We start from the raw sequence: 25,945 nt of genomic DNA, 5'->3' as shown, positions 1-25,945 counted from the left end.
AGCTTCTAGAATACAAGTTTTACATCTTATTCAATTTGGTCCCTAAAATTCAATTGGACATTTTATGCATAGAATTTCTTCATGAAACTTTCACACAAGTATGCAATCATATCATAGACCTCATGAGAATCATAAAATAATTATTTCTATTTTAGATTTGTGGCCTCGAAACCACTATTCTGACTAGTCCCTAATTTAGGATGTTGCAGATATTTTATTGATATCATATAGATTATGGATGACAAACTTATATAGAATATATATTGAAATTCAACGTGAATGATGATTTACAACACAAAACTTAGAAAAAAAGTCATACTTTATTGAGATCAAATAGATTATGATTGTATAAATTGTACGCAATTGATATTAAAATCTAACAAATCCAATGATGATTTACAAGACAACACTAAAAACTATAACCATATATTATTCATATTGTATCAAATAGTTACACATCACAAAAAAATAACATTCATCGGCGTCATTGAGCTGAATGTATGCCACAACCTGGGTAATGACAATTGCGGCTAGGATTTCGTCGTACAAGTTGGGGTTTTGGCTCCTCCTCTTCATCGTCTTCATCTTTATCCCCTTCCTCCGTGGTTGAGTACGGTGTTGTCCTCAGATCCTATCATATGTCATTTGTTCCACAAACAGGTGGTTGCAAAGATGACCCACATTCATAAAACAATGATGCGGGGGTGTTTGCAACACTGTCACCGGATAAGTATATGGTTTTGCATAAATTGGTTGCATATAATACCTCAGGATCACTGGTGTTGTTGGGAATGTCGGCATTGCTGTCGGCATTGGTGTCGTGACCGGTGTCGGCATCAAGGTGTAGTATGTTAGGGGCGAAGGTGGTTGGAACCAAACACCTAGAGAAGGTGTAACAGCAGGATGCAATGGTGTATATTGTGGTTGTAACACCCCTAACTCATCTCCATCATCGGATTAGAGTTACAGAGTATTACCGTAAAAATCGAATCACTTAAAATCACATAAAAATTAGTTAACCGATTTAAAATATTAGTATTACATTCCAACATTTATCTAAAGCATAAATACATTTACGAACCTTAAACCGAGCCTATGGGGCCTTAAAAATAGTTTGGGAACAATCAGGGGCTAATTTGAAACAAAACAAAAAATTCTAGAAAATTTTGAAAATTTTAGAAACCGGGGTCACACGGCCGTGTGACATAGCCCAGCCTATGTAACATAGAAACATGGTCGTGTGGCTAACTATGAAAAATTCGAAATATGGAACATACGACTAGATGTGTTCATTGTCATGGTCGGATTCAAGCCGGGCTCAACCAAAAATTTAGGCCAATTTGCTAGGCCCAAGCCCGGCCCGGCCCGAAAAATAGGCCTAAAATTTTTCCCAAGCTCAACCCAAATAAAAATACTAAAACTCGGGCCCGACTCAGCCCGACCGTATTAATTTTTATATAATTTTTAAATATATATAATACATCAAAAATACTAAAAACATCAAAATAAATATTTCCCAACAAATTGAAAATAAACTTTAAAAAATATGTATTCTTAAATAACACTAAGATAGATACAACTTAACAAGCAAATGCCTCTAAAATAATAGCAAAATTAATAATAAAATAAGTTTTATACAATATCCAAACAATAACAACAAAATAGTAACAATATAATAGTAAAATAGTAGCAAAATAAGGAGAAAACAACAAGAAAATAACATTAAAAAAATTAGATTTTTTTGTCCTTTAGTGAATTCAGGTCGGGCCGGGCTCGGAAAAAAAATGCCTTACTTGAAGCCTAGCCCATTTTTTAAGCGGGCTTTATTTTTTTGTCCAAGCCCATTTTTCGGGCCTATCTTTTTTCCCAAAGCCTCCCACATTTTGGACGGGCCTTCGGGCTGAGCTGTGTAGCCCGACTTATGAACAGGTTTACATATGACCATGTCCCAACTCGTGTTAGAATTCAAAATAGGGTCACTAGGCCGTGTGCTAGACCGTGTGTGTATTCAAAGTAAGTTCACACGGTCGTGTTGCCAAGCCGTGTAACTCTCTGAGACCGTGTGGACCAGCCTGCACCTAAAATTAATAGGACACGCGATCGTGTGTCGTACAAGGCTGTGTGGTAGCCCGTTTCCTAAGCCATGTGCTACCAAAATGACCCTTAATGCAAGCCATATCAACCTTTCTTTCTTGGGCACCAAACCAAACCATTTCCAAACACATTCAAACACACATAAATCATGCCAAAATCAATTCACTTATATGCCTAACCAATAGACCATCACTTGACACCACAATTTATACACAAACCAATTTAAGTACAATGCTACAAATTCACACCTTGTACATATAACAAACATACCAAATAGTCATTTCATTCTCACAATATCCCACATAACCATCCTACTTTCAAAAGGCATAACCATAATGTTCATATAACACTGAAGCTTAGACATTACAAGCCAAACCAAAACCATATATACAAGTAGGCTACAAGTATGTTCAAACCACAACATATTGGGAAAATAACATAAAACACCTATTACATGCCATTTATAACCATCAACATAATAACCAAACTCTAACAAAATGAGGTACGGATAGCGTAAATATGCTTCGACGAGATTGCAATCGATCAAGCTTTCTGATGATTTACAAGACAAAGAAAAACAATTACATAAGCAACTTACCTTTTAAACTCAATTTATATAAATTTGACGCATCACCTCATTATTATACTCATGAATTTATGAAATCCTATACATATCACAAGTCCTACAAGTTAATGAGCTCCATAAGAAAAACATATAATCCTACATGTCATAAAACACATACTAGTAACATATGAAATAGACCTTTCATTCACCATAATACCAATTTGCTTAACTCATCCAAATCAAAAACATTATAACAATTCATGATCACATAACAATTCATATAATTAAGCTTACTTTTTTACGTCTTTATTACCTGTTGAACCAGATGAAACAACGTCAGATACACGGGAACTGAACTCACACAAAGTGTGCATATATTTGTAACCGTAACCATATCTGTAATGCTCACATGAGCTGTGAAGTGGGCCTGCTCACATGAGTTGTAGAGAATCCACAACAAATGCATGACCTCAGCCATCGGTAGGACATTCAATACTAGCACCAAAAACCATATATCCCCTAATGACATGTCATTTGTATCCTAAATATTCATGAGGTTCAATCGGGACCATTTTACATACCTAAATCCTTTAATTGCATTCCATTATACCATTTCAAATATACTTCCATGAAATGTACATTTTTCAAACATAACATTCAATTGATTAACATTACAATTTGATCCATAATACCAAAATATCACACAACTATTAATCTAAACTATACATAGCATAAATATTTCTTAACATTTCATTCAGAACATCAAGCAATAAATTTAATCCCTATATGAACTTACCTCGACTAAAATAGTTGCAAAAATAAAGTCGACAACTAGTCCAAAACTTTAGTTTTTCCTCGATTTAAATCTGGTTGGCACGTTCTTGATATAAATAATAATTTTTTATTCAATTAAACCATTCAAAAAGCTTCAATAATTAATTCAACCTTATAACCCTTATCAATGTGAATTTACAAAATTACCCCCAATGTCTTAACCTTTATGCAATTTCGTTTCTAAACCCGAAACTTACAAATTTACCATTTTTAGCTACCAATCATGCTAGTCAAATTTCTTAGGGCTTCAAACCACCCCATATTTATCACCATTCCACCATATTTACATGAAATTTTACTAATTAAACAATTTAATCCCTAAACATTAAAATTATTAAAAATTACTTAACAAAAATATTTCTATTTAGCTTCCAACCATAATAATTTGTCAATTAAGTTCAAAACACTTCAATTTCATCAATGACATAATTTAAAACATTTAACAGTTTTACGAATTAACCCCTGGGTTAGCTAGATTAAGCTAATGTGAACTCAAAAACATAAAAAATACTAAAAACGGGTTAAAAATTCATATTATGCAATGGACTATAGCCTGGCTTAACCTTATGGATGTAACAATGGTGTTTTTCCTCTCAAGTGGTAGTGGAGAAGAAAGATGATAGCTTTTTTGCTAGTTTAGTTTTTTTAAAATTTTTTTACTTATTTATTGAATTACCTAATTAACCTTGCCTTTGAAATTAAATTTCATACTAACCCACTATATTACCGTCCACCATGTTTTCAATATGTCAAGTTAATAATTAAAACCCTCCATTCATAATTTTATATCCATACAATACATAATTTAATAATGACTTACTTTAAAAACTTTTACGATTTAGTCCTTTTTACTTAATTAACTATTTAAACATTAAAATTTCTTATCCAAAATTTAGTATGATTTTAATAAATACTTGTCATATTAAATTAATAATATTTACTGACTCGTTTTCTGAAATTGTGGTCTCGAAACCACTATTTTCGGCACCACTAAAAATGAGTTGTTATAACTCTCCCCCTAAAGGATTTTCATCCTTGAAAATCTTACTAGAAAATAGGTTTGGGTATTGCACTTTCATATCTTATTCCAGTTCCCAGGTAACTTCCTCGACTCCCTCACAGTGCCAAAGAACTTTAACTAAAGCTATGCATTTATTTCTCAACTTTTTGACTTCCTGAACCAAAATTCTAATCGGTTCCTCACTATACGACATATCAGGTTGTATCTCTACATCAACTAGCGAAATCACGTGTGAGGGATCAGATCTGTACCGTCTCAACATTGAAACGTGGAAAACATTACGGAATTTCTCTAATTCTAGCGATAAAGTTAAACGATTAGTTATTGACCCAATTCTATTAATAATCTTTTTCAGACCAATGAAACGCGGACTAAGCTTTCCTTTTCAACCAAAATGGAGAACTTTCTTCAAAGGCGATACTTTCAAAAATACTCTGTCACCAACTCGAAATTCAATGACTTTTATTTTCAAATCGGTGTTTGATTTCTGACGATCGGAAGCAACTCTCAAACAATCTTGTATTACTTTCACTTTTTCTTCAATTTCACGAATCAAATTGAAAACCAAAAATTTTTTCTCACTCAGCTCGGTCCAATATAACGAAGTTCTACATTTTCTACCATACAATGCTTCGTACAAGGCCATTTTAATACTCGACTGGTAACTGTTATTATAAGCGAACTCAACCATTGAAAAAAATCTTTCCCAGCTACCTTCAAATTCAAGAATACAACAATAAAGCATATCTTCGAGTATCTAAATCACACGTTCAGACTGGTCGTCTGTCTGCGGATGAAACGCTATACTAAAATTTAATTTAGTACCTAAAGCTTCATGTAATTTACTCCAAAATCTAGAATTAAATCATGGATCTCAATAAAAAATAATCGAAAACGATACATTGTGTAGTTTGACAATCTCAAAAACATATAATTCTGCCAAATTTTCAAGTGTATAATCTGTGCGTACAGGAATGAACTGTGGAGATTTAGTCAGACGGTCAACAAAAACCCAAATGACATCTTTCGTCCTCAAAGATAATGGTAAACCTGACACGAAATCCATGATAACTCGTTCCCACTTCTACTCTGGGATCATAACAGGCTGTAGCAATCCCGAAGGTACCTAATACTTGGCTTTAACTTGCTAACAAATTAAACGTAGTAATAAAAATTTTGAGATATCATGTTTCATATCTAGCCACCAGTACATCTGTTTCAAGTCATTGTACATTTCACAACTAGTGGCGTGAATTGAGTAATTGCTACTGTGAGCTTCCAGTAAAATCTCTTGTTTAACTTTAGAATTTTTTGGAACACACAATCGGTTTCAAAAGTACAAACTATCATCTAAACTAATGTGAAATTTGTATCTAGTAATTTCTCAATCTGTTCTCGTTTAGCAACCAATTCAATATCATTTTTTTAAGATTCGCGAATCTGTTGCAAAAACATCTGTTTAGCTTTTAATTCAGCTAAAATGGAACTATAATCAATAAGCCTCAAACGAGTATTCAAAGCTTTCAAAGCAAATAATGACTTCTAACTCAAAGCATCCGCAACAACATTAGCTTTTCCCGGGTGATAATTGATAATCAAATCATAATCTTTTAATAGTTCCAACCATCTACGCTGTCACAAATTAAGTTCTTTTTGGGACATCTAATATTTCAAGCTTTTTATGGTCAGTGAAAATATGACATTTTTATCCATATATTGTCGCCAAATTTTTAGGGCAAACACGATAGTTTCAAGCTCCAAAACATACGTCGGGTAATTTTTCTCGTGCATTTTCAACTGTCGGGAAACACAAGCTACAACCTTGCCTTTCTACATTAAAACACAATCCAGACCGTTAAGCGAAGCATTGCTAAAAGTTACAAATTCTTTGTCGAACTCCGACTAAATGAATACATGGGCTTCAGCTAACATCAGTTTCAACTGATCGAAACTCTGCTAACATTTATCTAACTAGAAAAAATTTACATCTTTCTGAAGTAGCTTTTCAATGGTAAATCAATCATTAAGAAAACTTTAACAAAATGTCTATAATACCCAGCCAAACCCAGAAAAATTATGATTTCAGTGACATTTTTCGAAGGCTTCCGGTCCAAAATAGTTTATATCTTACTCGGATCCACTCGTATATCATCTGTTGATACCACGTGGCCCAAAAAATTGACTTCTCGAAGCCAAAACTTGCATTTTCTAAATTTTGAAAATACTTGTTTCTTGCACAAAGTCTGCAATACAATGCTTAAATGCTAGGCATGCTCAATCTCATCCCTCGAATAAATCAATATATCATTGATGAAAACAATAATGAACTTGTCTAAATACGGCCAAAATATTATGTTCATCAAGCCCATGAATACTACAGATGCATTCGTTAAACCAAACAATATAACTAAAAATTCATAGTGTCCATTCCTGGTTTTAAAAGTTATTTTGGCACATCTGAATCTTTAACTAGAAGCTGATAATATCTAGAACAGAGATCGATTTTAGAAAATATCATCGCACCTTTTAGTTGATCAAACAAGTCATTAATACGAGACAAATGATACTTGTTCTTGATTATGACTTTATTAAGATGTCGATAATTAATGCACAAATGCATCGATTTGTCCTTTTTCTTAATAAATAATATAGGCGTACCCTAGGGAGAAACACTAAGCCAAACAAAACCTTTATCTGTCAATTTTTGCAACTATGCTTTTAATTTTTTAACTCTACCGGTGTCATTCTATACAGAGCAATCAATATTGGAGAAGTTCCCGCTACTCAATAGCAAACTCAACTTATTTGATTGGCGGTAATCCTGACAACTCTTCTGGGAATACATTTGCAAAATCACAAACAGTCGGAACTGATTCCAACTTTGATTCTGAAATTTTGGTATCTAGTATATATGTTAAATACGCATCGCACCCTTTTCAAACAATTTTCTGAGCTGCAAAAGTAGAGATTATATTTGTGGCACTGTCTAATCCTTTTGATTCAACTCTAACTGTTTCACCATTCTGACATTTCAAAATAATCTATTTTCATCTACAGTTCACAATTACATCATGTAAAGTCAACCAATCCATACTGAGAATCACATCAAATTCATCAAACGGTAACATAATCAAATTAGCTGGAAAGTTGCAATCTTGAATTTTCAGTGGATAACTTTTACAAAATTTGATAACTAACACATACTGACCTAACAAATTAGTTACTTTAACCCTATTGGTATTTTCTTATCCATTACTAATGCAGTGCATATGTACGAGTGTGTTGACCTCGGGTCAATCAAAACATAAATAGTAACATCAAAAAGAGAATGTACGAGTAATTACATCAGGTGTTGAAATATCTTTCCGAGCTCGAATCACAAAAGCCCTAGTTGGTGCTTGTGCTTTAGATCAAATTGTAGTGTCCTTTGTGCCACTTCGACTAACTCTGGCATTTCTACTATTTTTCAGTAGCTTACCTTTAGATGGCATATTCCCAAATCAAACATTTTGAGATTTATCCCTATCGGACCTATCTGAGTAGTCTCGGAGAAAATGGTCGAACAAACCACATTTAAGGCACGACCCTTTCTTCAGTCGACACTTCTCAAAATGTCTTATGTTACATTGTTGACAGTCTAGCTTGTTATTGTTGCGAACACTACCCGCACTAGATACAAAGGTAGCTTAGGGTCTCGAACTAGCTTGCTTTCTTCGATCTTTACTCGAAAATCTAGACGGAGCTGAGATTTGATTATGAGATTTGTTCATTTTCTTTGAAAGAGAAGAAAAACATTTTCCTACTTGTCTTTTGAAAAAGATTTTCCTACTTGTCTTTTACTCGAGTTTCAAACTTCAAACTCTGCCTTTTTCTTTGCTTTGCTAAGTTCTTCTGCTTTATGTGCTTGGTCTATTAAAACAACAAACTTTTTCAACTCTAGTATCCCAACAAGCAATTGGATATCTTCATTCAAGTCCTCTTTGAATCTAGTACACATAATAGGTTCTGATGGAATGCATTCCCGAGCATACTTACTGAGCCGTACAAACTCTCTATCGTATTCAACTACAATTCTATAGCCCTATTTCAATTCAAGAAACTATTTTTGTTTTTATCAAGACATCACTGATTGACGTACTTTTTCATGAACTCATTTTGGAAAAAGTCCCAACTTACACGATCTTTCAGTACCATCGTTATCAACATATTCCACTACTAATACGCTTCTTCTTTTAACAAAGAAATTGCACACTTCAGACAATCATTGGGAGAACACGACAACTCATCGAAAACTTTGGTAGTATTTTCTAATAGAATTCAGCCTTTTCTGAATCATCCTCAACCTTACCACAGAATTCTTCAACCCCGTATTTGTAAATTTTATCTACAGGAGGCTTGTTTACACGTACTTGTTTCGGACCTTGAAGGATAAGAGGAGTTGGTTGGGGTACGGAAGGGGCGGATGTTGTTGAGCTATCGAATTTGTTTCATAAAATCTGTGAACCATTCAAACATCATATGAAAGAAAGCTTCTGAGACTCACTTCTTCTGCCTGTAAAAACAGGCTCATTATGGACAACCCATTGTACAAAGGCTTGAGCATTACTCTTCGCTTTACCGAAATCAGCTCAGTTAGATGACGTCTTTTATCTATAAGAGAAACATAATCAAATTATGAGACATCACACTATCACATGTTATAAAATGACATGTATTTTTAGACTCTAAACCTGCTATGTTCAATCTAGGAATCGATCAAACCGTAGCTCTGATACCACTAAATGTAACACCCCTAACCTGTCTCTGTCACCAGATTAGGATTATGGAGTATTACTATAAAAATTGAACCACTTAGCATCACATAGAAATCAATTAACCAATTTAAAATATTAACATTCCATTCAAACATTTATTCAAAGCATAAATACATTTGTGAACCTTAAACTGAGCCTATGGGGCCTTAAAAATGTTTGAGAACAATCAATGACTAATTTGAAAGAAAATGAAAAATTCTAGAAAAATTTAAAAACTTTGGAAATAGGGGTTACATGGCCATGTGACACAACCTATACTGTGTGGCTAAAAAACATGGCAATGTGGCTAACTGTGTACAATTCGAAATATGGCTAATAGTAACATATCAAATATACCTTTCATTCACCATAATACTAATTTGCATAACTCATCCAAATCAAAGCATTATACCAACACCTTCCGTTTCAACTTTCATGATCACATAACAATTCATATAATTAAGCTTACTTTTTTACGTCTTTATTACCTGTGACAGCCTTAAAGTGACCCTAGTCGGAAAGCGGTTTCGGGACCACTAAACCGAGTCACCAAATTATTTGAATGTGATATTTATTGTCTAAAATATGTGATTAAGAAGGTGTGAAAGTTTTAGGCTTCGATTTAGTAAATTACATGTGAATTTAGTCAAAAGGACTTATGGGTGACATTTTTGAAATGTGATAGGCTAATCTACAAGGACCTAATAGTGCATGTAATCAAAAGGGAGGACTTGCATGTCAATTTTCCCCCCTAATATGTAGTGGCCGGCCATGAGCATGGGTGGACAAGATGTTATGGCTAAAAACATGTCATAAACATGTTGGGGTAATGCATTATGTAAGGATTAATAAAATAAAGAGCATGGGCAATAAAATATTAGTGTTAGTAGGATGAGAAACAAAAAAAAAGGATGTGTGTGATTGTCCCCCCATTGCCGTGAGTGGAAGAAAAGAAAACAAAAAAAAAGTGTTCATCCTTTGGTTCATCCTTGGCCGAAAATTTTAAGGAAGAAGGAAGGAGTTCTTGCTTCATGTTTGGTTTGGAAGAGGATTAGGAGGAGGTTCGGCCATACTTGTATCTAGATTAAGGTATGTTGATGTTGTGCCATGAGATTCATGCATGTTTTTAGTTGCTAGCTTGAGTTCTAATTAGCCATGGTTCAAATCTTTGCTATGTCATGGGGATGATATTCGGCCAAGGTGGATTTTGTGTTAATGTCATTGCATCCTAAATGTGAAGCTTGTTAATGATACATGTGATGGTGGATTGATTAACTCTTGGATTTTCTTTTTAGCATTTTTGAGTGAGACATTAAGTTCTTTGTTTAACCATGATCAAAATTGAAATGGTAAGGTGTTGTGATGTATTCGGCCATGGTATATGCATAAGTATGATTTATGCTTATTGCATGGTAGGTAAGATTTGTGTTTTAGATTTATGTTTATGTTTGGTTTTAATCAACCTTGTGATTCGGCTCTTACATATATATATATGTTTGCACATGATGTATTGGCATGACATATATAATATCTCAAGGTATATATTTTCATATGATGGTGTTTCGGTTATGGAGTAAATGATGGATGCGTATTGAGTTATAATATGTAATGCATTAGTTAGTAAAATGTATGCCATTTGTGTGTGGTATTAAGTATATAATTGGCCACAACATAAACATGCATATTCGGCCACATGAATGAGTACATAGGTTGATGTGTTTCTTCGGCCATAGGTAAGCGTATTGAAGGATTTATCTTGACTTAGAAAATTCGGCTAAGGAGAATACTAACTAATGTGTTGAGTTTGATTCATGATTCCGTACATATGTGACTTTGATGTCCAATGAATTATATATGGGCTAAGTACCTTGAGTTCCTCTTTTCGATGCTCAAATGATTAAATCAATTTATTTGTTTAATTAAGCTCAAGAGCAAAGGGGATCTAAATCCGATAAAGGGAAGGAAAAAGTGGTCGAATAGCCATCGAAATCGTTCGACAACATCCGAGGTAAGTTCTTGAGTAATAGAGCTTAAATTATGATTTGATTAGATCATGTTTTAAGCAAATCAAAATCATGCTCTTTGTGTGTGGCTATTGAGCCGAAATTGCAAGAGTGATAAGTGTCTTGTGTTTGAGTTTTGCTAATGAAAATGAAATACGAATGTGTCATGATTTATTGTTAAATGTGCATGGTTATTCGAATGATGTCCGGGCTAAGTCCCGAAGGCTTTGTGCTAAGTGACCATATCCGGACTAAGATCCGAAGGAATTTGTGCGAGTTACTAATTTCGGGCTAAGTCCGAAGGCATTGGTGCGAGTTACTAAATCCGGGTTAAGTCCCGAAGGCATTTGTGCGAGTTACTATAACCGGGCTATGTCCCGAAGGCATTTGAACGAGTAGCTATATCCGGTTAAATTCCAAAGGTACGTGATTCGGGAATGAACGATCTTGTTGTAAAAATTTCAGTTAATACGCTTGTAACATCCCAACATTGAGGTATGTTTCGTATGTGCTTTGAATTAGTTGAGCCCTTACAAATAAGTATTCGCTCAGTTGATAAATGAGCTACCGGCCTTTGGCTAAGTTGATCTTTGTGTATGAATATAAGGGTTGGTAATGTGAAGTAAGTATGATATTGAAAATTTGTGCATATGAAATTATCTGTTTAGCTACATGAATGCTATACTTTGGTTGTGTCTAAATTCTTTGCTCAAAACTTACTAAGCATTTAATGCTTACTCCGTTTCTTTGATTCTCTGTTTTATAGATTTTGGTTCTTCAGCTATCGGACTCAGGATTTTGAAGTCAAAGTCGCCCACACTATCAAAGCTCCTTTTGGTATACTTTTGGTTGAACTTTGAAATGGCATGTATAGGACTACCCTTTTTGTTGTGGGTCATGGACCCTTTGGATTTGTATAATTTTGGATAGCCATGCGAAAATGGCTTATATATGTTTGAGCATAATGTTATAATCATTTGGTGTGGATATGCTTAACAAGGATTGGCCATGGGAATGGTTAATCACTATCATAATTTTTGCTATTTATGCTAAAAGGGCTAGTTGAATCATGGAAACTATGAAATAGGTAAAGTCTACCTTAAAGGCAGATGCTGACAGCAGCAGTGATGTAGATTTGGAAAATCACTAAAAATAGTAGGAATGGAATTAAATAGTGAATAAATTATGTAAACGAACCTTGATGAATCTATTTTCATAGGAAAGTAATGAAATGATCATATGAACAGTATGTTAAGAGATATTCAGGTTTTCGTGAGACAGGGCCAGAACGGTTTCTGGATTCCTGTTCCGACTTTGGAAATTAATTATAAATTAACCAGAGACATTTAGAAGTCATGCCATATATTTATAGATTCCTCTTTGAGTCTAGTTTCTATAGAAACAAACGGCATCAGTATTTAATCCCTGTACAGGGAGATATCCAAATCGTAATGCATGAAGGTCAGTGTAGTCGCACCCTGTAACAGGGGAGACTTTAACTAATAAACTGTACTAATTGGCCCAACCAAAAATTCTAGAAAAAAATATGTAGATGGACATATGAGTCTAGTTTCAGGGAAAAATTACGAAACTGATTTTCGAGTTTTAGAACTCAAGATATGATTTTTAATGTGACAGTGACACAGTTAGCCAACTGCCTGGAAATTTTTAAAATGGACTGTAAAAGTAAATGAATTAAGTCGGTTAGCACCTCGTGTTCAACTCCGGCAACGGTCTCGGGTACGGGGTGTTACATTACCCGTTGAACCAGATGAAACAACGTCAGATACATGGGAACTGAACTCACACAAAGTGTGCATATATTTGTAACCGTAACCATATCTGTAATGCTCACACGAGCTGTGAAGTGGGTCTGCTCACATGAGTTGTAGAGAATCCACAACAAATGCATGACCTCAGCCATCGGTAGGACATTCAATACTAGCACCAAAAACCATATATCCCCTAATGACATGTCATTTGTATCCTAAATATTCATGAGGTTCAATCGGGACCATTTTACATACCTAAATCCTTTAATTGCATTCCATTATACCATTTCAAATATACTTCCATGAAATGTACATTTTTCAAACATAACATTCAATCTGATTAACATTACAATTTGATCCATAATACCAAAATATCGCACAACTATTAATCTAAACTAAACATAGCATAAATATTTATTAACATTTCATTCAGAACATCAAGCAATAAATTTAATCCTTATATGAACTTACCTCGACTAAAATAGTTGCAAAAATAAAGTCAACAACTAGTCCAAAACTTTAGTTTTTCCTCGATTTAAATCTGGTTGGCACGTTCTTGATATAAATAATAATTTTTTATTCAATTAAACCATTCAAAAAGCTTCAATAATTAATTCAACCCTATAACCCTTATCAATGTGAATTTACAAAATTACCCCCAATGTCTTAACCTTTATGCAATTTAGTCCCTAAACTTGAAACTTGCAAATTTACCATTTTTGGCTACCAACCATGCTAGTCGAATTTCTTAGGGATTCTAACCACCCCATATTTATCACCATTTCACCATATTTACATGAAAATTTACTAATTAAACAATTTAATCCCTAAACATTAAAATTACTAAAAGTTACTTAACAAAATATTTCTATTTAGCTTCCAACCTTAATAATCTATCAACTAAGTTGAAAACACTTCAATTTCATCAATGGCATAATGTAAAACATTTAACAGTTTTACGTATTAACCCTCAGGTTAGCTAGATTAAGCTAATACGAACTCAAAAACATAAAAATTACTAAAAATGAGTTAAAAATTCATACTATGAAATGGACTATAGTTTGGTCGAACCTTATGGGTGCAACAATGGTGCTTTTCCTCTCAAAATTTCTGTGGTAATGGATAAGAAAGATGATAGCATGTTTTGTTAGTTTAGTTTTTTTTTTACTTATTTATTAAATTACCTAATTAACCTTGCTTTTTAAATTAAATTTTGTACTTTTTAAATTAAATTTTGTACTAGTCTACTACATTATCGTCCACCATGTTTTCAATGTGTCAATTTACTAATTAAAACCCTCCACTCATGATTTTATATCCATACAACACAAAATTTAATAATGACTTTAAAACTTTTATGATTTAGTACTTTTTACTTAGTTAACTATTTAAACATTAAAATTTCTTAACCAAAACTTAGTATGACTTTAATAAATACTCGTAAATATTAAATTAATAATATTTATTGACTCGATTTTGGAATTATGGTATCGAAGCCACTGTTTTTACACTAGTGAAAATGGGTTGTTGCAGTGGCCGTTGTATAAAATACATGGGGTTAGTGAAAGGAATAGAGAAATATGAATGAAACTGGCCGAGAGGTACTACAGAAATCAGTGTCCCTTCTTGGGTTGGAGCCGATGACGAACTTGCCTCTGCACATGTTGTCGACCTAGTATTCCGAGCCCTCATCGTCACCTCTCACGAATTTCCCTACTCCTTGCCTCTATCTACAGTATATATAGATTCTTGTGTTGTTTGAACCATGGCATGTACTCATTCAAGGTCACTATTTTCTATTCCAAATAAGGTTCACGCAAGGGTATGGGTCCGTACCTTTGTTCCCAGATATCGATATATTGCTTATAGCCTTCCTGTCAGTTTTCCTTGACTTTCCCACGCAAATCATTCTTGTTTTGTACTTTCATGTCTTGTGGTGGTGGTGGAATAGTTTGCCTCCACCTAAATTGTCATATCACTCGAATATATTAGTGCATCTACATCATCGTGTAAACTACAAATGGCACATTCGCGTCCCACATCATCCGATTTCTAAAAAATTTGGGCAAGATGCATCCTACAGCTGTCGGGTCGACGTATGGTATCCATTCAAACTGTAGTTAACAATTGTAAATTTTGTTATCTGTGAAATATTAAATTTAAAATTATAATGTATTTATTATATGTTTGAAAAATTTAAAAACTAACCTCCAATTCAAATCTTTGATCTAATAGTAGTTGAATATCTTTAAGATACTTCGGTAGTCCCAAAGAACTTGCGTCGTAGTTCCACTTACTTAAATAATATGTTAAATTAAACATAAAAATAAAAACAAAATCTATTATGGTAACTATATTGTCAAATGAATTTTACCTTACCACAAGTGGAAATATATAAGGGCTAGTGACTTAAGGACGTAAAAATGGTATCTATCATCGTGCCCATGGCTGCAACATAAGTAAGCAACCATTGACTTTCATTTTATTCGGTTCGACCACCCGACACAATTCCCGATACAATGTGCCCAACATGGCAAATCCCCAACTAAGTTAGTTGCATTCCTTCAAATCGATGAGATGTATTAGCCCCACCTTAAGTGTACAAGATTTCGATATTTATTGAGCATTCAAAAATCCCTGATTAACCTTAGGATGAATGCTCAGGCGTATTGTTGTTTTTCAAGGACAGTCACGTTCTCTTCAAGCTGATTGAAATAAGCTTGCAATCATTTGATGTCTATCTGGCTACCTTTATACTTGTTTGGCACCTTTCTTTATAAATAGTGAGTAAGCTAATTTCGTCCCAATCGAATACGGATACTGGCCTTGTAACGATTGGCCCATCGACCCATAAACTTAGTTTAAAGCCATGTCCTCCAGTGTATTGTACATTCACTGTATGAAAGAAGAAATATGTGTGTCTCAGGTCTCCATCTCTCCACCAATGTGCTAATAAGTGTAGGATCCAATTTACAACCCTCGAGCATGTGAGAAACATGCAAGAATCTCGCTTCTTGCAATTGAGGGCGAATTGCATTGGGTGTCGCCTTCGATATTTTGTGCATGTAACACTCCAAAACACGATCATCCGCCTATTTATATCAACAAAATACATTATAAATTTAACAATTTTTATCAACTTACAAGTAAACTGAATTAAAATTAATAAAAACACAAAATTTTCCATACCATTGCTTATTACGTGATGGAAATGTGGTTGTTGTTGAAACGAATAAGAGAATGCACCATTTCTTGATATCAAAACGAAAATTTACTAATCACAAAATAATAAACTAAAAGTAGAATACTTTTATAAAAAATTATTTTGAAATCTAGAACTAAAATATTGAGAGAACTGAGAGACTAGAGAGAATAGAAAGATTTGAGAGAATTAGGTTTGAGTGAAAATTCTCAAAATGAGTGGGTATATATAGGTAAAAAAAAGTGATTGTGGAGGGTTAATTTTTTTTTACCATTGGGGGGCTTTATATAAAGTTACCTTTGTCTGTTTTGAAAATTAACCGTTAGGGATTTTACCATTGGGTGAGCACACTTTCAGCAAAAAAGTGTCCAGTTGGACGCGCTTTTAAATACTCTTTCCAAAATTAATTTATTTTCTTAAAATTCAAAAAAAGGGGCTTAGTCCTTATTTTTTTGCCTTTTTGGCCAATTCAGCCTATATATCCACTTATTTTCTTCGCAAACTAATATCATATGATAATGCCAACCTGATAATTGTTAGTTGAAAAAATTCTAAAATTATTATCTTTCTTTACAAGTGAGAACAACTTAGTAAAAAATGTTTTGAATAATCTTACATTATGTCAATTAAGTAATAAAATTTTACATTTCATCCAAATAAATCAAATACAATAATCTAACATATTTAAATAATATTCATTACTGCAAAACAGGTTTTTAGCGGCGTTTGAATAGAAAACGCCACTAAAAATCGAATAGATTGAGTATTAGTCGCGTTTTTAAGAAAGCGCCGCTGAAGATCTGAGCATTAGCGGCGTTTTTAAGAAAGCGCCGCTAAAGATCTGAGCATTAGCGGCGCTTTCTTAAAAACGCCGCTAAAAGATTAAGCAGAACTACGTCGTTTTACTTCAGTGGCATAGTGGCCCTTTGTGGAAAACGCCGCAATAGCTTGAGTTTTGGCGGCGCTTTTTTAAAAACGCCACTATAGATCTAAACTATTTTAAGGTTTATGGATTATGGGTTTAAGGGTTGGGATTTAAAGTTGATGGTCTATGTTTTATGATTTAGGGGTTTGGAGACTATAGTTAATGGGTTTAGGGTTTAAATTAATTAGTGTTTTTTAATTTATATATTAAATAATCTCTTATATAATTATAAAAGAGATAATATTAATTTTAATATTTTTAAATTATAAAAATTATTTATTGAAAAATAAATAAAAAAAGTAACAGATTGATATAGATAGGTAATTATCTATTTTGGATAAGACCAATTTATAACAAATTAAATAAGGTCTTATTTTTATTTTGAATTCGATTTTATTTTGATCATATCTAAAACCGACTTTATAAACAATATAAATTAACTACACTATTCACTTAGCCATGGGAAAGTTAATTTCATTTTAGTTACTTAATCATGAAAAGTTACACTTTGATAACTAAACTATTTAATTAGAAGTTTTCATTTAATTAAGTTATGAAGCTGTTAAAATCAATGTTATGGCTTTCTTTAAACACTAACCCCTAACCTCTTAAATCAATAACCCTTTAACTCCTAAACCCTAAATCTCTAATCATAAACCCTTAAAACTACAAACACTAATTAATTACTCTTTAAACACCACACCTTAAATCTCAAATCATAACCCCTTAAGACTAAAAACGATAAACCTTAATCCCAACACCTTAAACCCTAAATCTCAAATCATAAACCCTTAAAACTCCAACCTATAAACCCTAACACCCAAACCTCAATCCTTAAACCCCAAGCCCTAAAACTAACTTTTAAACCCATAAAATGTAGATCATAAACCCCAAACCCTAAACTATAACCCATAAATCATAAACCCTAAAATCTAAAAATAAATTTCATATGGATATTAAGTATATATATAATGGTTTAATGAAAGAGCAAAAAAAAACACAAAAAAAAGAAAAAAAAGTGAAATGGCAAAATGATTGCAAAATGTTGCCGTTTTCAAGCTTTATTTTATATGTTAATTTAAAAATTATAAAAATCTTTAAAAAAATTAAAAATTAAAAAAATTAAAAAATTAAAAATTTAATATTTAATATTTAATATTTTAGTTTTTATTTCAGTTAAAAAGTTCAATATTCAAAATTTAAAAAAAAATTCTGAAAAATAATAAACTCAGCACAAAAATTTTGGAAGAAAAAATAAAAAAATGTTAAAAATGAAAAAAAATTAAAATTAAATAAAAAGTTTAGATATAGTGGCGTTTTTTATGAAAACGCATCAAAAAGACTAATAATTTTTAGTTCCCCGCTCTTTACTCCCTCCTCTTCTCATCCCTGTCGCGCCCTAAATCCCCAAATAAAATTTTGTACTTACTTCTTTTTCCCTTTTACTCTGAAAATTTGCCCCCAAATTCGCCCCTCTTCTCTCCCTCGTCTCTGCAAATCAGTTTTTTTCTTCTCATCTCAGTTCTCGCCCACCGCCGTCTCCGCTGATTTTTTCCTGATCTGACCTGATTTTTTACGCGTTTCCTTTCGCTACAAATTCTTTCATTTTTCTTTCCTTTTTTTCTGTAAACCAAAAGCTTTGGCAGCAAATTACTAATCAATGGCTTTCTACTTGAACTACAATACCCACTTTTCACTCCTTTTCTCCCTTTTGAGCTTCTCCTTCTCCCAATTCGATGTCGTCGAGGCTCTATCTCCGGCCACCGATTCTTGCAACGGTATCTTCTTGTCTTATGCTTATAGTTCCGGGACCAAGTTGAAACCCACCGATCCTACCCACCAGCCCTACAGGTTCGAGTCGGTTTTGATGGTGCTCAACAACGGCGATGAGGAGCTTAAATCGTGGAAGGTTTCCGTGGAGTTTCAAAACGATGAGTAATACAAATTCTTGTGCAGGTAGTCAAACTTTCTTGTGCAGTCAGATTCTGCTATTCTTTTGAAATCTCTTATATCCCATCTCCTAAAAAAGCTTAATACAAATTCTTTTTTCTGCAGTACATGAAATTGAAACCATCCGCAAAAGTTTTCCAGCTAATGCAGTCATTAAGTCCATTAAACTCTCAGAATGGGACTCATGGTGATGCCTTATCCGGATCGAGCTCAATGGATTCCAACGGAGCAGCTTGGACTAGTCAAAATGTTTAATCCACTTGATAAAATTTGAATGCATGGGTGAAGTGGCTATCCCTTTTCTACCCATTTTTTTTTGCTTTATATATTGAGATGAAAATACGACGTGCCTGTTATCATCAGTGACAGTGGATTGGAATAAGTTACAACGGATCGAATCCTAAGTTCTACCTGGGTTTTTAACATAGGATTTTTTAAGGTATAAAAACAAGATTGAGAGAGAGAGGGTGGGAATAGGTTTATATTATGTCTGCAATGTAAGGATATGGGGGTAAATAGTGCAGTCTCTGGGTTTTAACTAGTGGTTGAGGGGACACAATTCAACAAATAGCTTATGGTTTATTTATTTTATCATTTGAAATTGAAGAAAAGAGGAAAGAAAAATTAGTTCTATATGTTCTTTTGGGTACCCTTTTCCATTTCTTGTGCTTCTACTTTAGATTTATTTTTTTTTCACATAAAAGCAATTTGGGTATGAAAAAAAGCTAAAGATTCTGTTTAGAAGTGATGTAGTGAATGGTTTAGTAAGTATAGTAGAGCCTAACCGATTTTGATCCTGATTTTACTGATTTTAATTACATTGTCATGCAGGTCCAGACTCTACTTCAACAGATAATGAGTTCTTATTTTGAACTGTTTTGGTATTCTATAAGGAATTTAAGAACAATAAATTTTAAACAGATTTAGCTAATACCACCCTTCCATTACATATTACAGCAACAAATGTTCCAAACAATGTCTGACTCCATCATTACGAAGAATATCCTTTTCATCTTATCTAGTTGTTTCTATGCGAGGGGATGAGTTGCATGATTAGTTTCTATAAAGCATCAGGGAAGTTCTATTTTGTTGATCTTGTGGTTGTTTGGTGGAGGTTTTTAAGAATTTCACTTTTGTAATAAGCATAATATTATTTGAGAAAAAATATTATTTGATGGTACTTTAATATTTTAATATATGCATATAACACTGCAGTATAAGCTAGATGGATCTCCCTCTTTAAAAAGACTATAGAAATCTTGGTTGTTTTTGCAAATTATTATATGCCAACAAGATTGAGAAATGTGATCAAATTGTGATACACTCACTTTTCCTTGTAGGTTTGATGGTCAGAGGATGCTGATGGTGATTGGGACTGTGTGCAAACTTTAGGTGAATCTATCAAATTGTGATACACTCACTTTTCCTTGTTGCTGCAGATGGTCTTGAATGCTATTGGAATGCATTTGAGTTACCTTATACTTTTCCTGCTTCTTACCTTGACCCTCAAAACTACACTTCATTACTTCCATTATATTCCATTCCACCTGAAGTCATCTCATATGAAACTTTCACGATCCATTGGTGATATGGATGTTGGGGAGTTCATTGTTCCTGTTCCATACGTAAAGCAAGTAAAGGTTTGTCTTACTCTTTCATAATCTACTTGCATAATGTAATTTATATCTTTTAGTTTGCTTATCCTAATATCTTGATTTAACTTGTGCACTTAGTAGCATTGGATATGGATATTTTATTTGAAATGGCCAGCTAAAATTATATATTTTTCTATTTTTGTTTCTGGTATTTCTTCAAAATTGTATATATAAAAGATATATGCAAACAATATATCAATTAAAAAATAAAAATCTCATGAAATGCATTAGTTTTAGCTATTCATAAATTTCAAATCTGTTATCAATTTATTCTTCATTATAAAATCTCAATAAGCAAAAGTATCTAGTTTTAAGTTTTGTAAAAAGAAAATTTTTTTATAAGCGGTTAAGATAAGTTGATTTATCTAGCACTAAACAGAGACATCAAAAAGAACATATGAATTTTGAGAAAAAAATAGAACTTTTAAGATATTCATATGAAGGCAAGAATATATGTATATATATTTGAAAAAAAGCTTCTTAACAAAAAAATTGGCTTTGTAAAAGCTGTTGGTAAATGGTAACTTAATTTCATATCCGTATCCTCATGTGTCCTATACTTGCACGTTGAAGTGCTTTTGCATTTGGAGTTTTCTTTCTTAATCAGTTTTCTTTAAAAGGGTCTGCTTGAACGAGTTAGTGTTTTATCTAAAATTAGAAGACATTTTCTTGATTGTTATTAATTGTTTTCTTTTACCAACTAGCCTAGCTATTTTCTATAGCTGTCTATTGTTGGTGGTAGGATGATTATATCTAGTGATGGTGTTTGGGATGCAGTTGTCTAATTTTGCCCAGCAGAATTAAGCTAATTTTATGCTACATTCTAACTATCATTTTTTTTCTTTATGGATTTTCACTAGCGTTGATGATGCAAATTAATCATTATTTATTCCAATATATTTGAAGAAAGAAACATTTGTTCAGATAAAATATAGTATATATAGTATATATTATTATTCTTTAAAGAATAATTTCTATATAACGTTAAACAACAGTAGAATGTAAAATATAGTTTGAGGTGGAATTGAGCAAAGGCTTCAGAACTGTGATTTTGAGTTGAGTATCACAGCTGTGAACTAATTTTCTCATCAAATACCATAATCTCATGGACATTTATATGCAGGAATTGGAGAGAAGAAAAGAAGAACTTGAATAATTGCTCTTGGGAGAAAGGGTATGAAAGAATGTGGGTGATTAAGTCAAATGGAGAAAGGGACATCATGTCCTTGTTGTGTGCAAGTGTTTTCTCCCTAAGACAGGCAAGGAACCTGACATCAAGAATGGTTCAACTTAAAGATGCTTCCTTGTACTCATTCTCATACTCTTTATATTTTCCAATGCTTTCTTCAAGTAGGATACTAAGAATTTCCTGTACTATTCTTTCTGATTGGTTATAAAATAGTTTGCTCATTAGAACCTTCATTTTCTCGTCTTTTATTTATTTGTGTAAATCATTTTTCTTTGTTTAGTGACACAACGTATCTTTGAACATAATTTCTATTGAGTTACATATAAATGGTTTTTAAAAAATTGTGTATAGTTTAAAGTTCAAATTTCAAAAATAAACATAATATAATATTTATCATAGAAAATAAATATTATTTAATTGAAATATATTTTTTAAAGTTTATATTTTTTAGCGGCGTTTTTAAAAAAGCGTCGCTAAAGGTATAATATTTATCATAGAAAATAAATATTATTTAATTGAAATATATTTTTTAAAGTTTATGTTTTTTAGCGGCGTTTTTAAAAAAGCGTCGCTAAAGGTCTGTTATATACTGGCGTCTTGAAAACAAAGTGCCGTTAAATGTCATGGTCTTTAGCGGCATTTTCGGTTAAAGTGCCGCTAAAGGTCCTAGTCTTTAGCGGCGTTTTTAAAAAAGCGCCGCGAAAAATCCTGGTCTTTAGTGGCGTTTTTAGGCGCCGCTAAAAGTCTGTTTTCCTGTAGTGATTACATTTCAATATTCATATTATATTTCGTAAACCAAATGCTAGTTAAACCCAATATTCATATTATATTTCGTAAACCAAATGCTAGTTAAACCCATTTTAATAAATTTTTATAAAAAAAGAGTAGTTTTTGGTTTGAAGATAAATAAATTTAATTCCATTGAAAAATAGCTAATATGATCTGTTTAAGTTACATTTAAACAAAATTTCTGTTAATCCAAGGTTTATATGATGAATTATAAGAATACAAAAGCATTATGAAAGATAAGTCATGTTAATTTGTGGCTAAATATAAGCTCACATTTCATATCAATCTAATTTTTCAGGTTGGTATTTGATAATTTCTGTATAGTAATTTGTGCCCATCTTTTTTAATATTATTGTTTTCAAATTTCGAAATTGTTAGAAAAGTATTTAATAGAAATGAATTCAATCATAAAATATAAAACAAGATTAGTTGTATTCTCATCTTTGATGCACATAAGTTTGAATTAAACTTAATTATTATAAGCATTAAATTAGATGCTTTAATTCAACTCAACTAACCACACAAAATCTCCAATATTGAGTTTAGTAGAAATTTTGAGATGATAACTTAAAATATTTTAGGGTAAACTATCAAAATAGTCATTTTTGTTTATTTTAGGTTACATTTTAATCATTTACGTTATCCTGTTGTAATGTTTTAGTCACTGAGCTATTAATTGACGTTAACGGTGTAACGGTAAGCTGATGTGCCATGTTAAATCATCATTTCAAACGAAAATTTTCAGTTAAATTTTACAATTGGTCTCTATATTTTTTCATTTTGAGCAATTTAATTTTTTCTTTTATGTTATTTTAACTTTTTTATAAAAATTTTCATTCTCTTTTGCTTCTCCCTCTATTTTCCTCTTTTCTTCATTTCTTTTAACTAATTTTTCTATGTTTTCTATTTGTTAAAACTAGCCTACAAGCTTAGCTCACTCGAAAAAATTATTTTGTTTTAAAAAATAAAAGTATAAAGACTAGTTTTAATAAATGGAAAATATAAAACAACTACGTTAAAAGAAATGGAGAAGGGAGGAAAATAGAGAGAGAATCAGAAGAGAATGGAAAATAAAGAAAAAGAAAAGAAAAGAAAGTAAAAAAAACATAAAAGAAAAAAATTAAATTGCTCAAAATAAAAAAATATGGAGATCAATTGTATAAATTAACTTAAATTTTTTGTTTGAAATGATGATTTAATGTGCCACGTCAGCTTACCGTTATACTATTAACGACAATTAACGTCTCAATGATTAAAATATTACCACACGATAACGTAAGTGATTAAAACGTAACATTTTAAACATAAATAACTAAAATATAATTTGAAATAAATAAAAGTGCTGTGTTTGCATTAGTAGATTTTAACATTTCGTATTATATCACGTCAATATGATCTGAATAATAATAATTATTTAGATTGATGTGATATCTTCATAACTCTTTTTGCCTAAAATGATATTTCATTATAATCTAAAAAATTAGGCTTTTTTATTTAAATAACCCAAATAATTTAATTAAGTATTAAAATAACTCATTTTTTTAATTAAAGACCAAAATATCTGAAATCTACAGTAAAAGTTGGTGGAGCCAAATAATATGGCGCCACCAACTTGCCATGTCAGCAGGGAGTATAAAAAAACTAATTTTTTGGTGGAGCCATGTAAAATGGTGCCACATGTATAAATACCATAGAAATACTACAAGTTCTAGAAAAATAGGGGAATTCAAAACAATTTTTTATTTTCTGGTGGAGCTAATTTAAATAGCGCCACCAGACCTGACACCCTTCTCATTTTTTTACTTTTTTTTTAACTTTTGTCCTTTTCTTTAATTTTTTTTAAGTTTTATATTTTTTCTTATTTTATTTTGTTTGTTTATTTATTTATTTTATTTTTTGTTATTAATTTGAAAAAATTTGAAATGTTTTATAATATATATATTTTTAAAATTTTAAATATTATTTTTAAATTATTTTTTAAATTTTGAATATTATTTTTTGAAATTATGTCTTATAAATTTTAAAAATATATTTTTGAAATTAATTTTTCTAAATTTTAAATTTTAAATTTTAAATATATTTTAAAAAATATATTTTTAAACAAAATGAAATAAATTCAAAAACATATTTTTAATTTTTGAAATTATTTCTTATAAATTTTAAAAATATATTTTTGAAATTATTTTTGAAATTTTAAATATTATTTTTAAATGTTAAATATATTTTTAATAATATTTAAACATTTAAAAATTATAAATAAAATTTTTATAAAAATTATTTTAAAAAAGTTTAAATATCTTTAAAAATATTAAATATATTTTAATAATATCTATACATTTCAAATTTTTTAAAATTACTAACAAAAAATAAATAAAATAAATAAACAAAATAAAATAAGAAAAATATAAAACTTAAAAAAATAAAAAAATACAAAAGAAAAAAAATAAAAAAAGTAAAAAAAATGAGAAGGGTGTCAGGTCGGCGCCATTTAAATTGGCTCCACCAGAAAATGAAAAATTATTTTGAATTCCTCTATTTTTCTAAAACTTATCCTATTTTTATGGTATTTATACAGGTAACGCCATTTTACATGGCTTCACCAAAAAAATTAATTTTTTTATGCTCCTTGCTAACGTGGTAAGTTGGTGGCGCTATATAATTTGGCTCCACAAACTTTTACTGTAAATTTCAAGTCATTTTGGTGTTTAATTAAAAAAGTGGGTCATTTTAATACTTAATTAAATTATTTAGGTTATTTAAATAAAAAAGTCAAAAAATTACAATATTCACAAGAAAATTTATATGGTTTATTATTTTTAAATTAAAAAAATTGATTAAGTCTTAGGACCCTTCTCAAAAATGCTTTTGGAAGAAAAATATTCCTAAATAAGTTGTTTTTAAGAGAAAAATTATTTCTTTTAAATAAAAAATGGCCCCAAAAATATTTTTTCTAGAAGCCGAAAATTTTAACTTATTTTAAAAGTGGGTTCAAGTGTGTTAAAATTGTATTATTCTTTTATTTATGGCTTAGAAAAAACTATAAATAATTTTAAGTATTTTCTCAAAAATAATGAAATTATAAAGAAAAAAAGAAAAAAGAAAAATGTAGAAAATTACAAAATCAATGGGCATGACCAGTGGGCAAAATGGCAG

At 31.5% G+C, this 25,945-nt stretch overlaps 1 long non-coding RNA gene across 2 annotated transcripts; it reads left to right on the top strand.

Annotated features, from left to right (window-relative positions):
* Positions 1-18,533: 18,533 nt before the first annotated feature.
* LOC107892145 (uncharacterized) lies at positions 18,534-22,236 on the top strand. 2 transcript variants are annotated; one of them, XR_001682508.2, is made up of 4 exons: positions 18,542-19,165; positions 19,265-19,441; positions 19,991-20,799; positions 21,938-22,236. It is a non-coding gene; the product is annotated as an uncharacterized lncRNA (long non-coding RNA). The 2 variants fall into 2 exon arrangements; XR_001682506.2 differs by having other exon boundaries at positions 18,534-19,165; positions 19,265-20,799.
* Positions 22,237-25,945: the final 3,709 nt, after the last annotated feature.

This window comes from Gossypium hirsutum, chromosome A11 (assembly GCF_007990345.1).
Source record: "Gossypium hirsutum isolate 1008001.06 chromosome A11, Gossypium_hirsutum_v2.1, whole genome shotgun sequence".
Taxonomy (NCBI): Eukaryota; Viridiplantae; Streptophyta; class Magnoliopsida; order Malvales; family Malvaceae; genus Gossypium; species Gossypium hirsutum.
The sequence above is the reverse complement of the archived record's forward strand: the minus strand, read 5'-3'. Positions and strand labels throughout refer to the sequence as shown.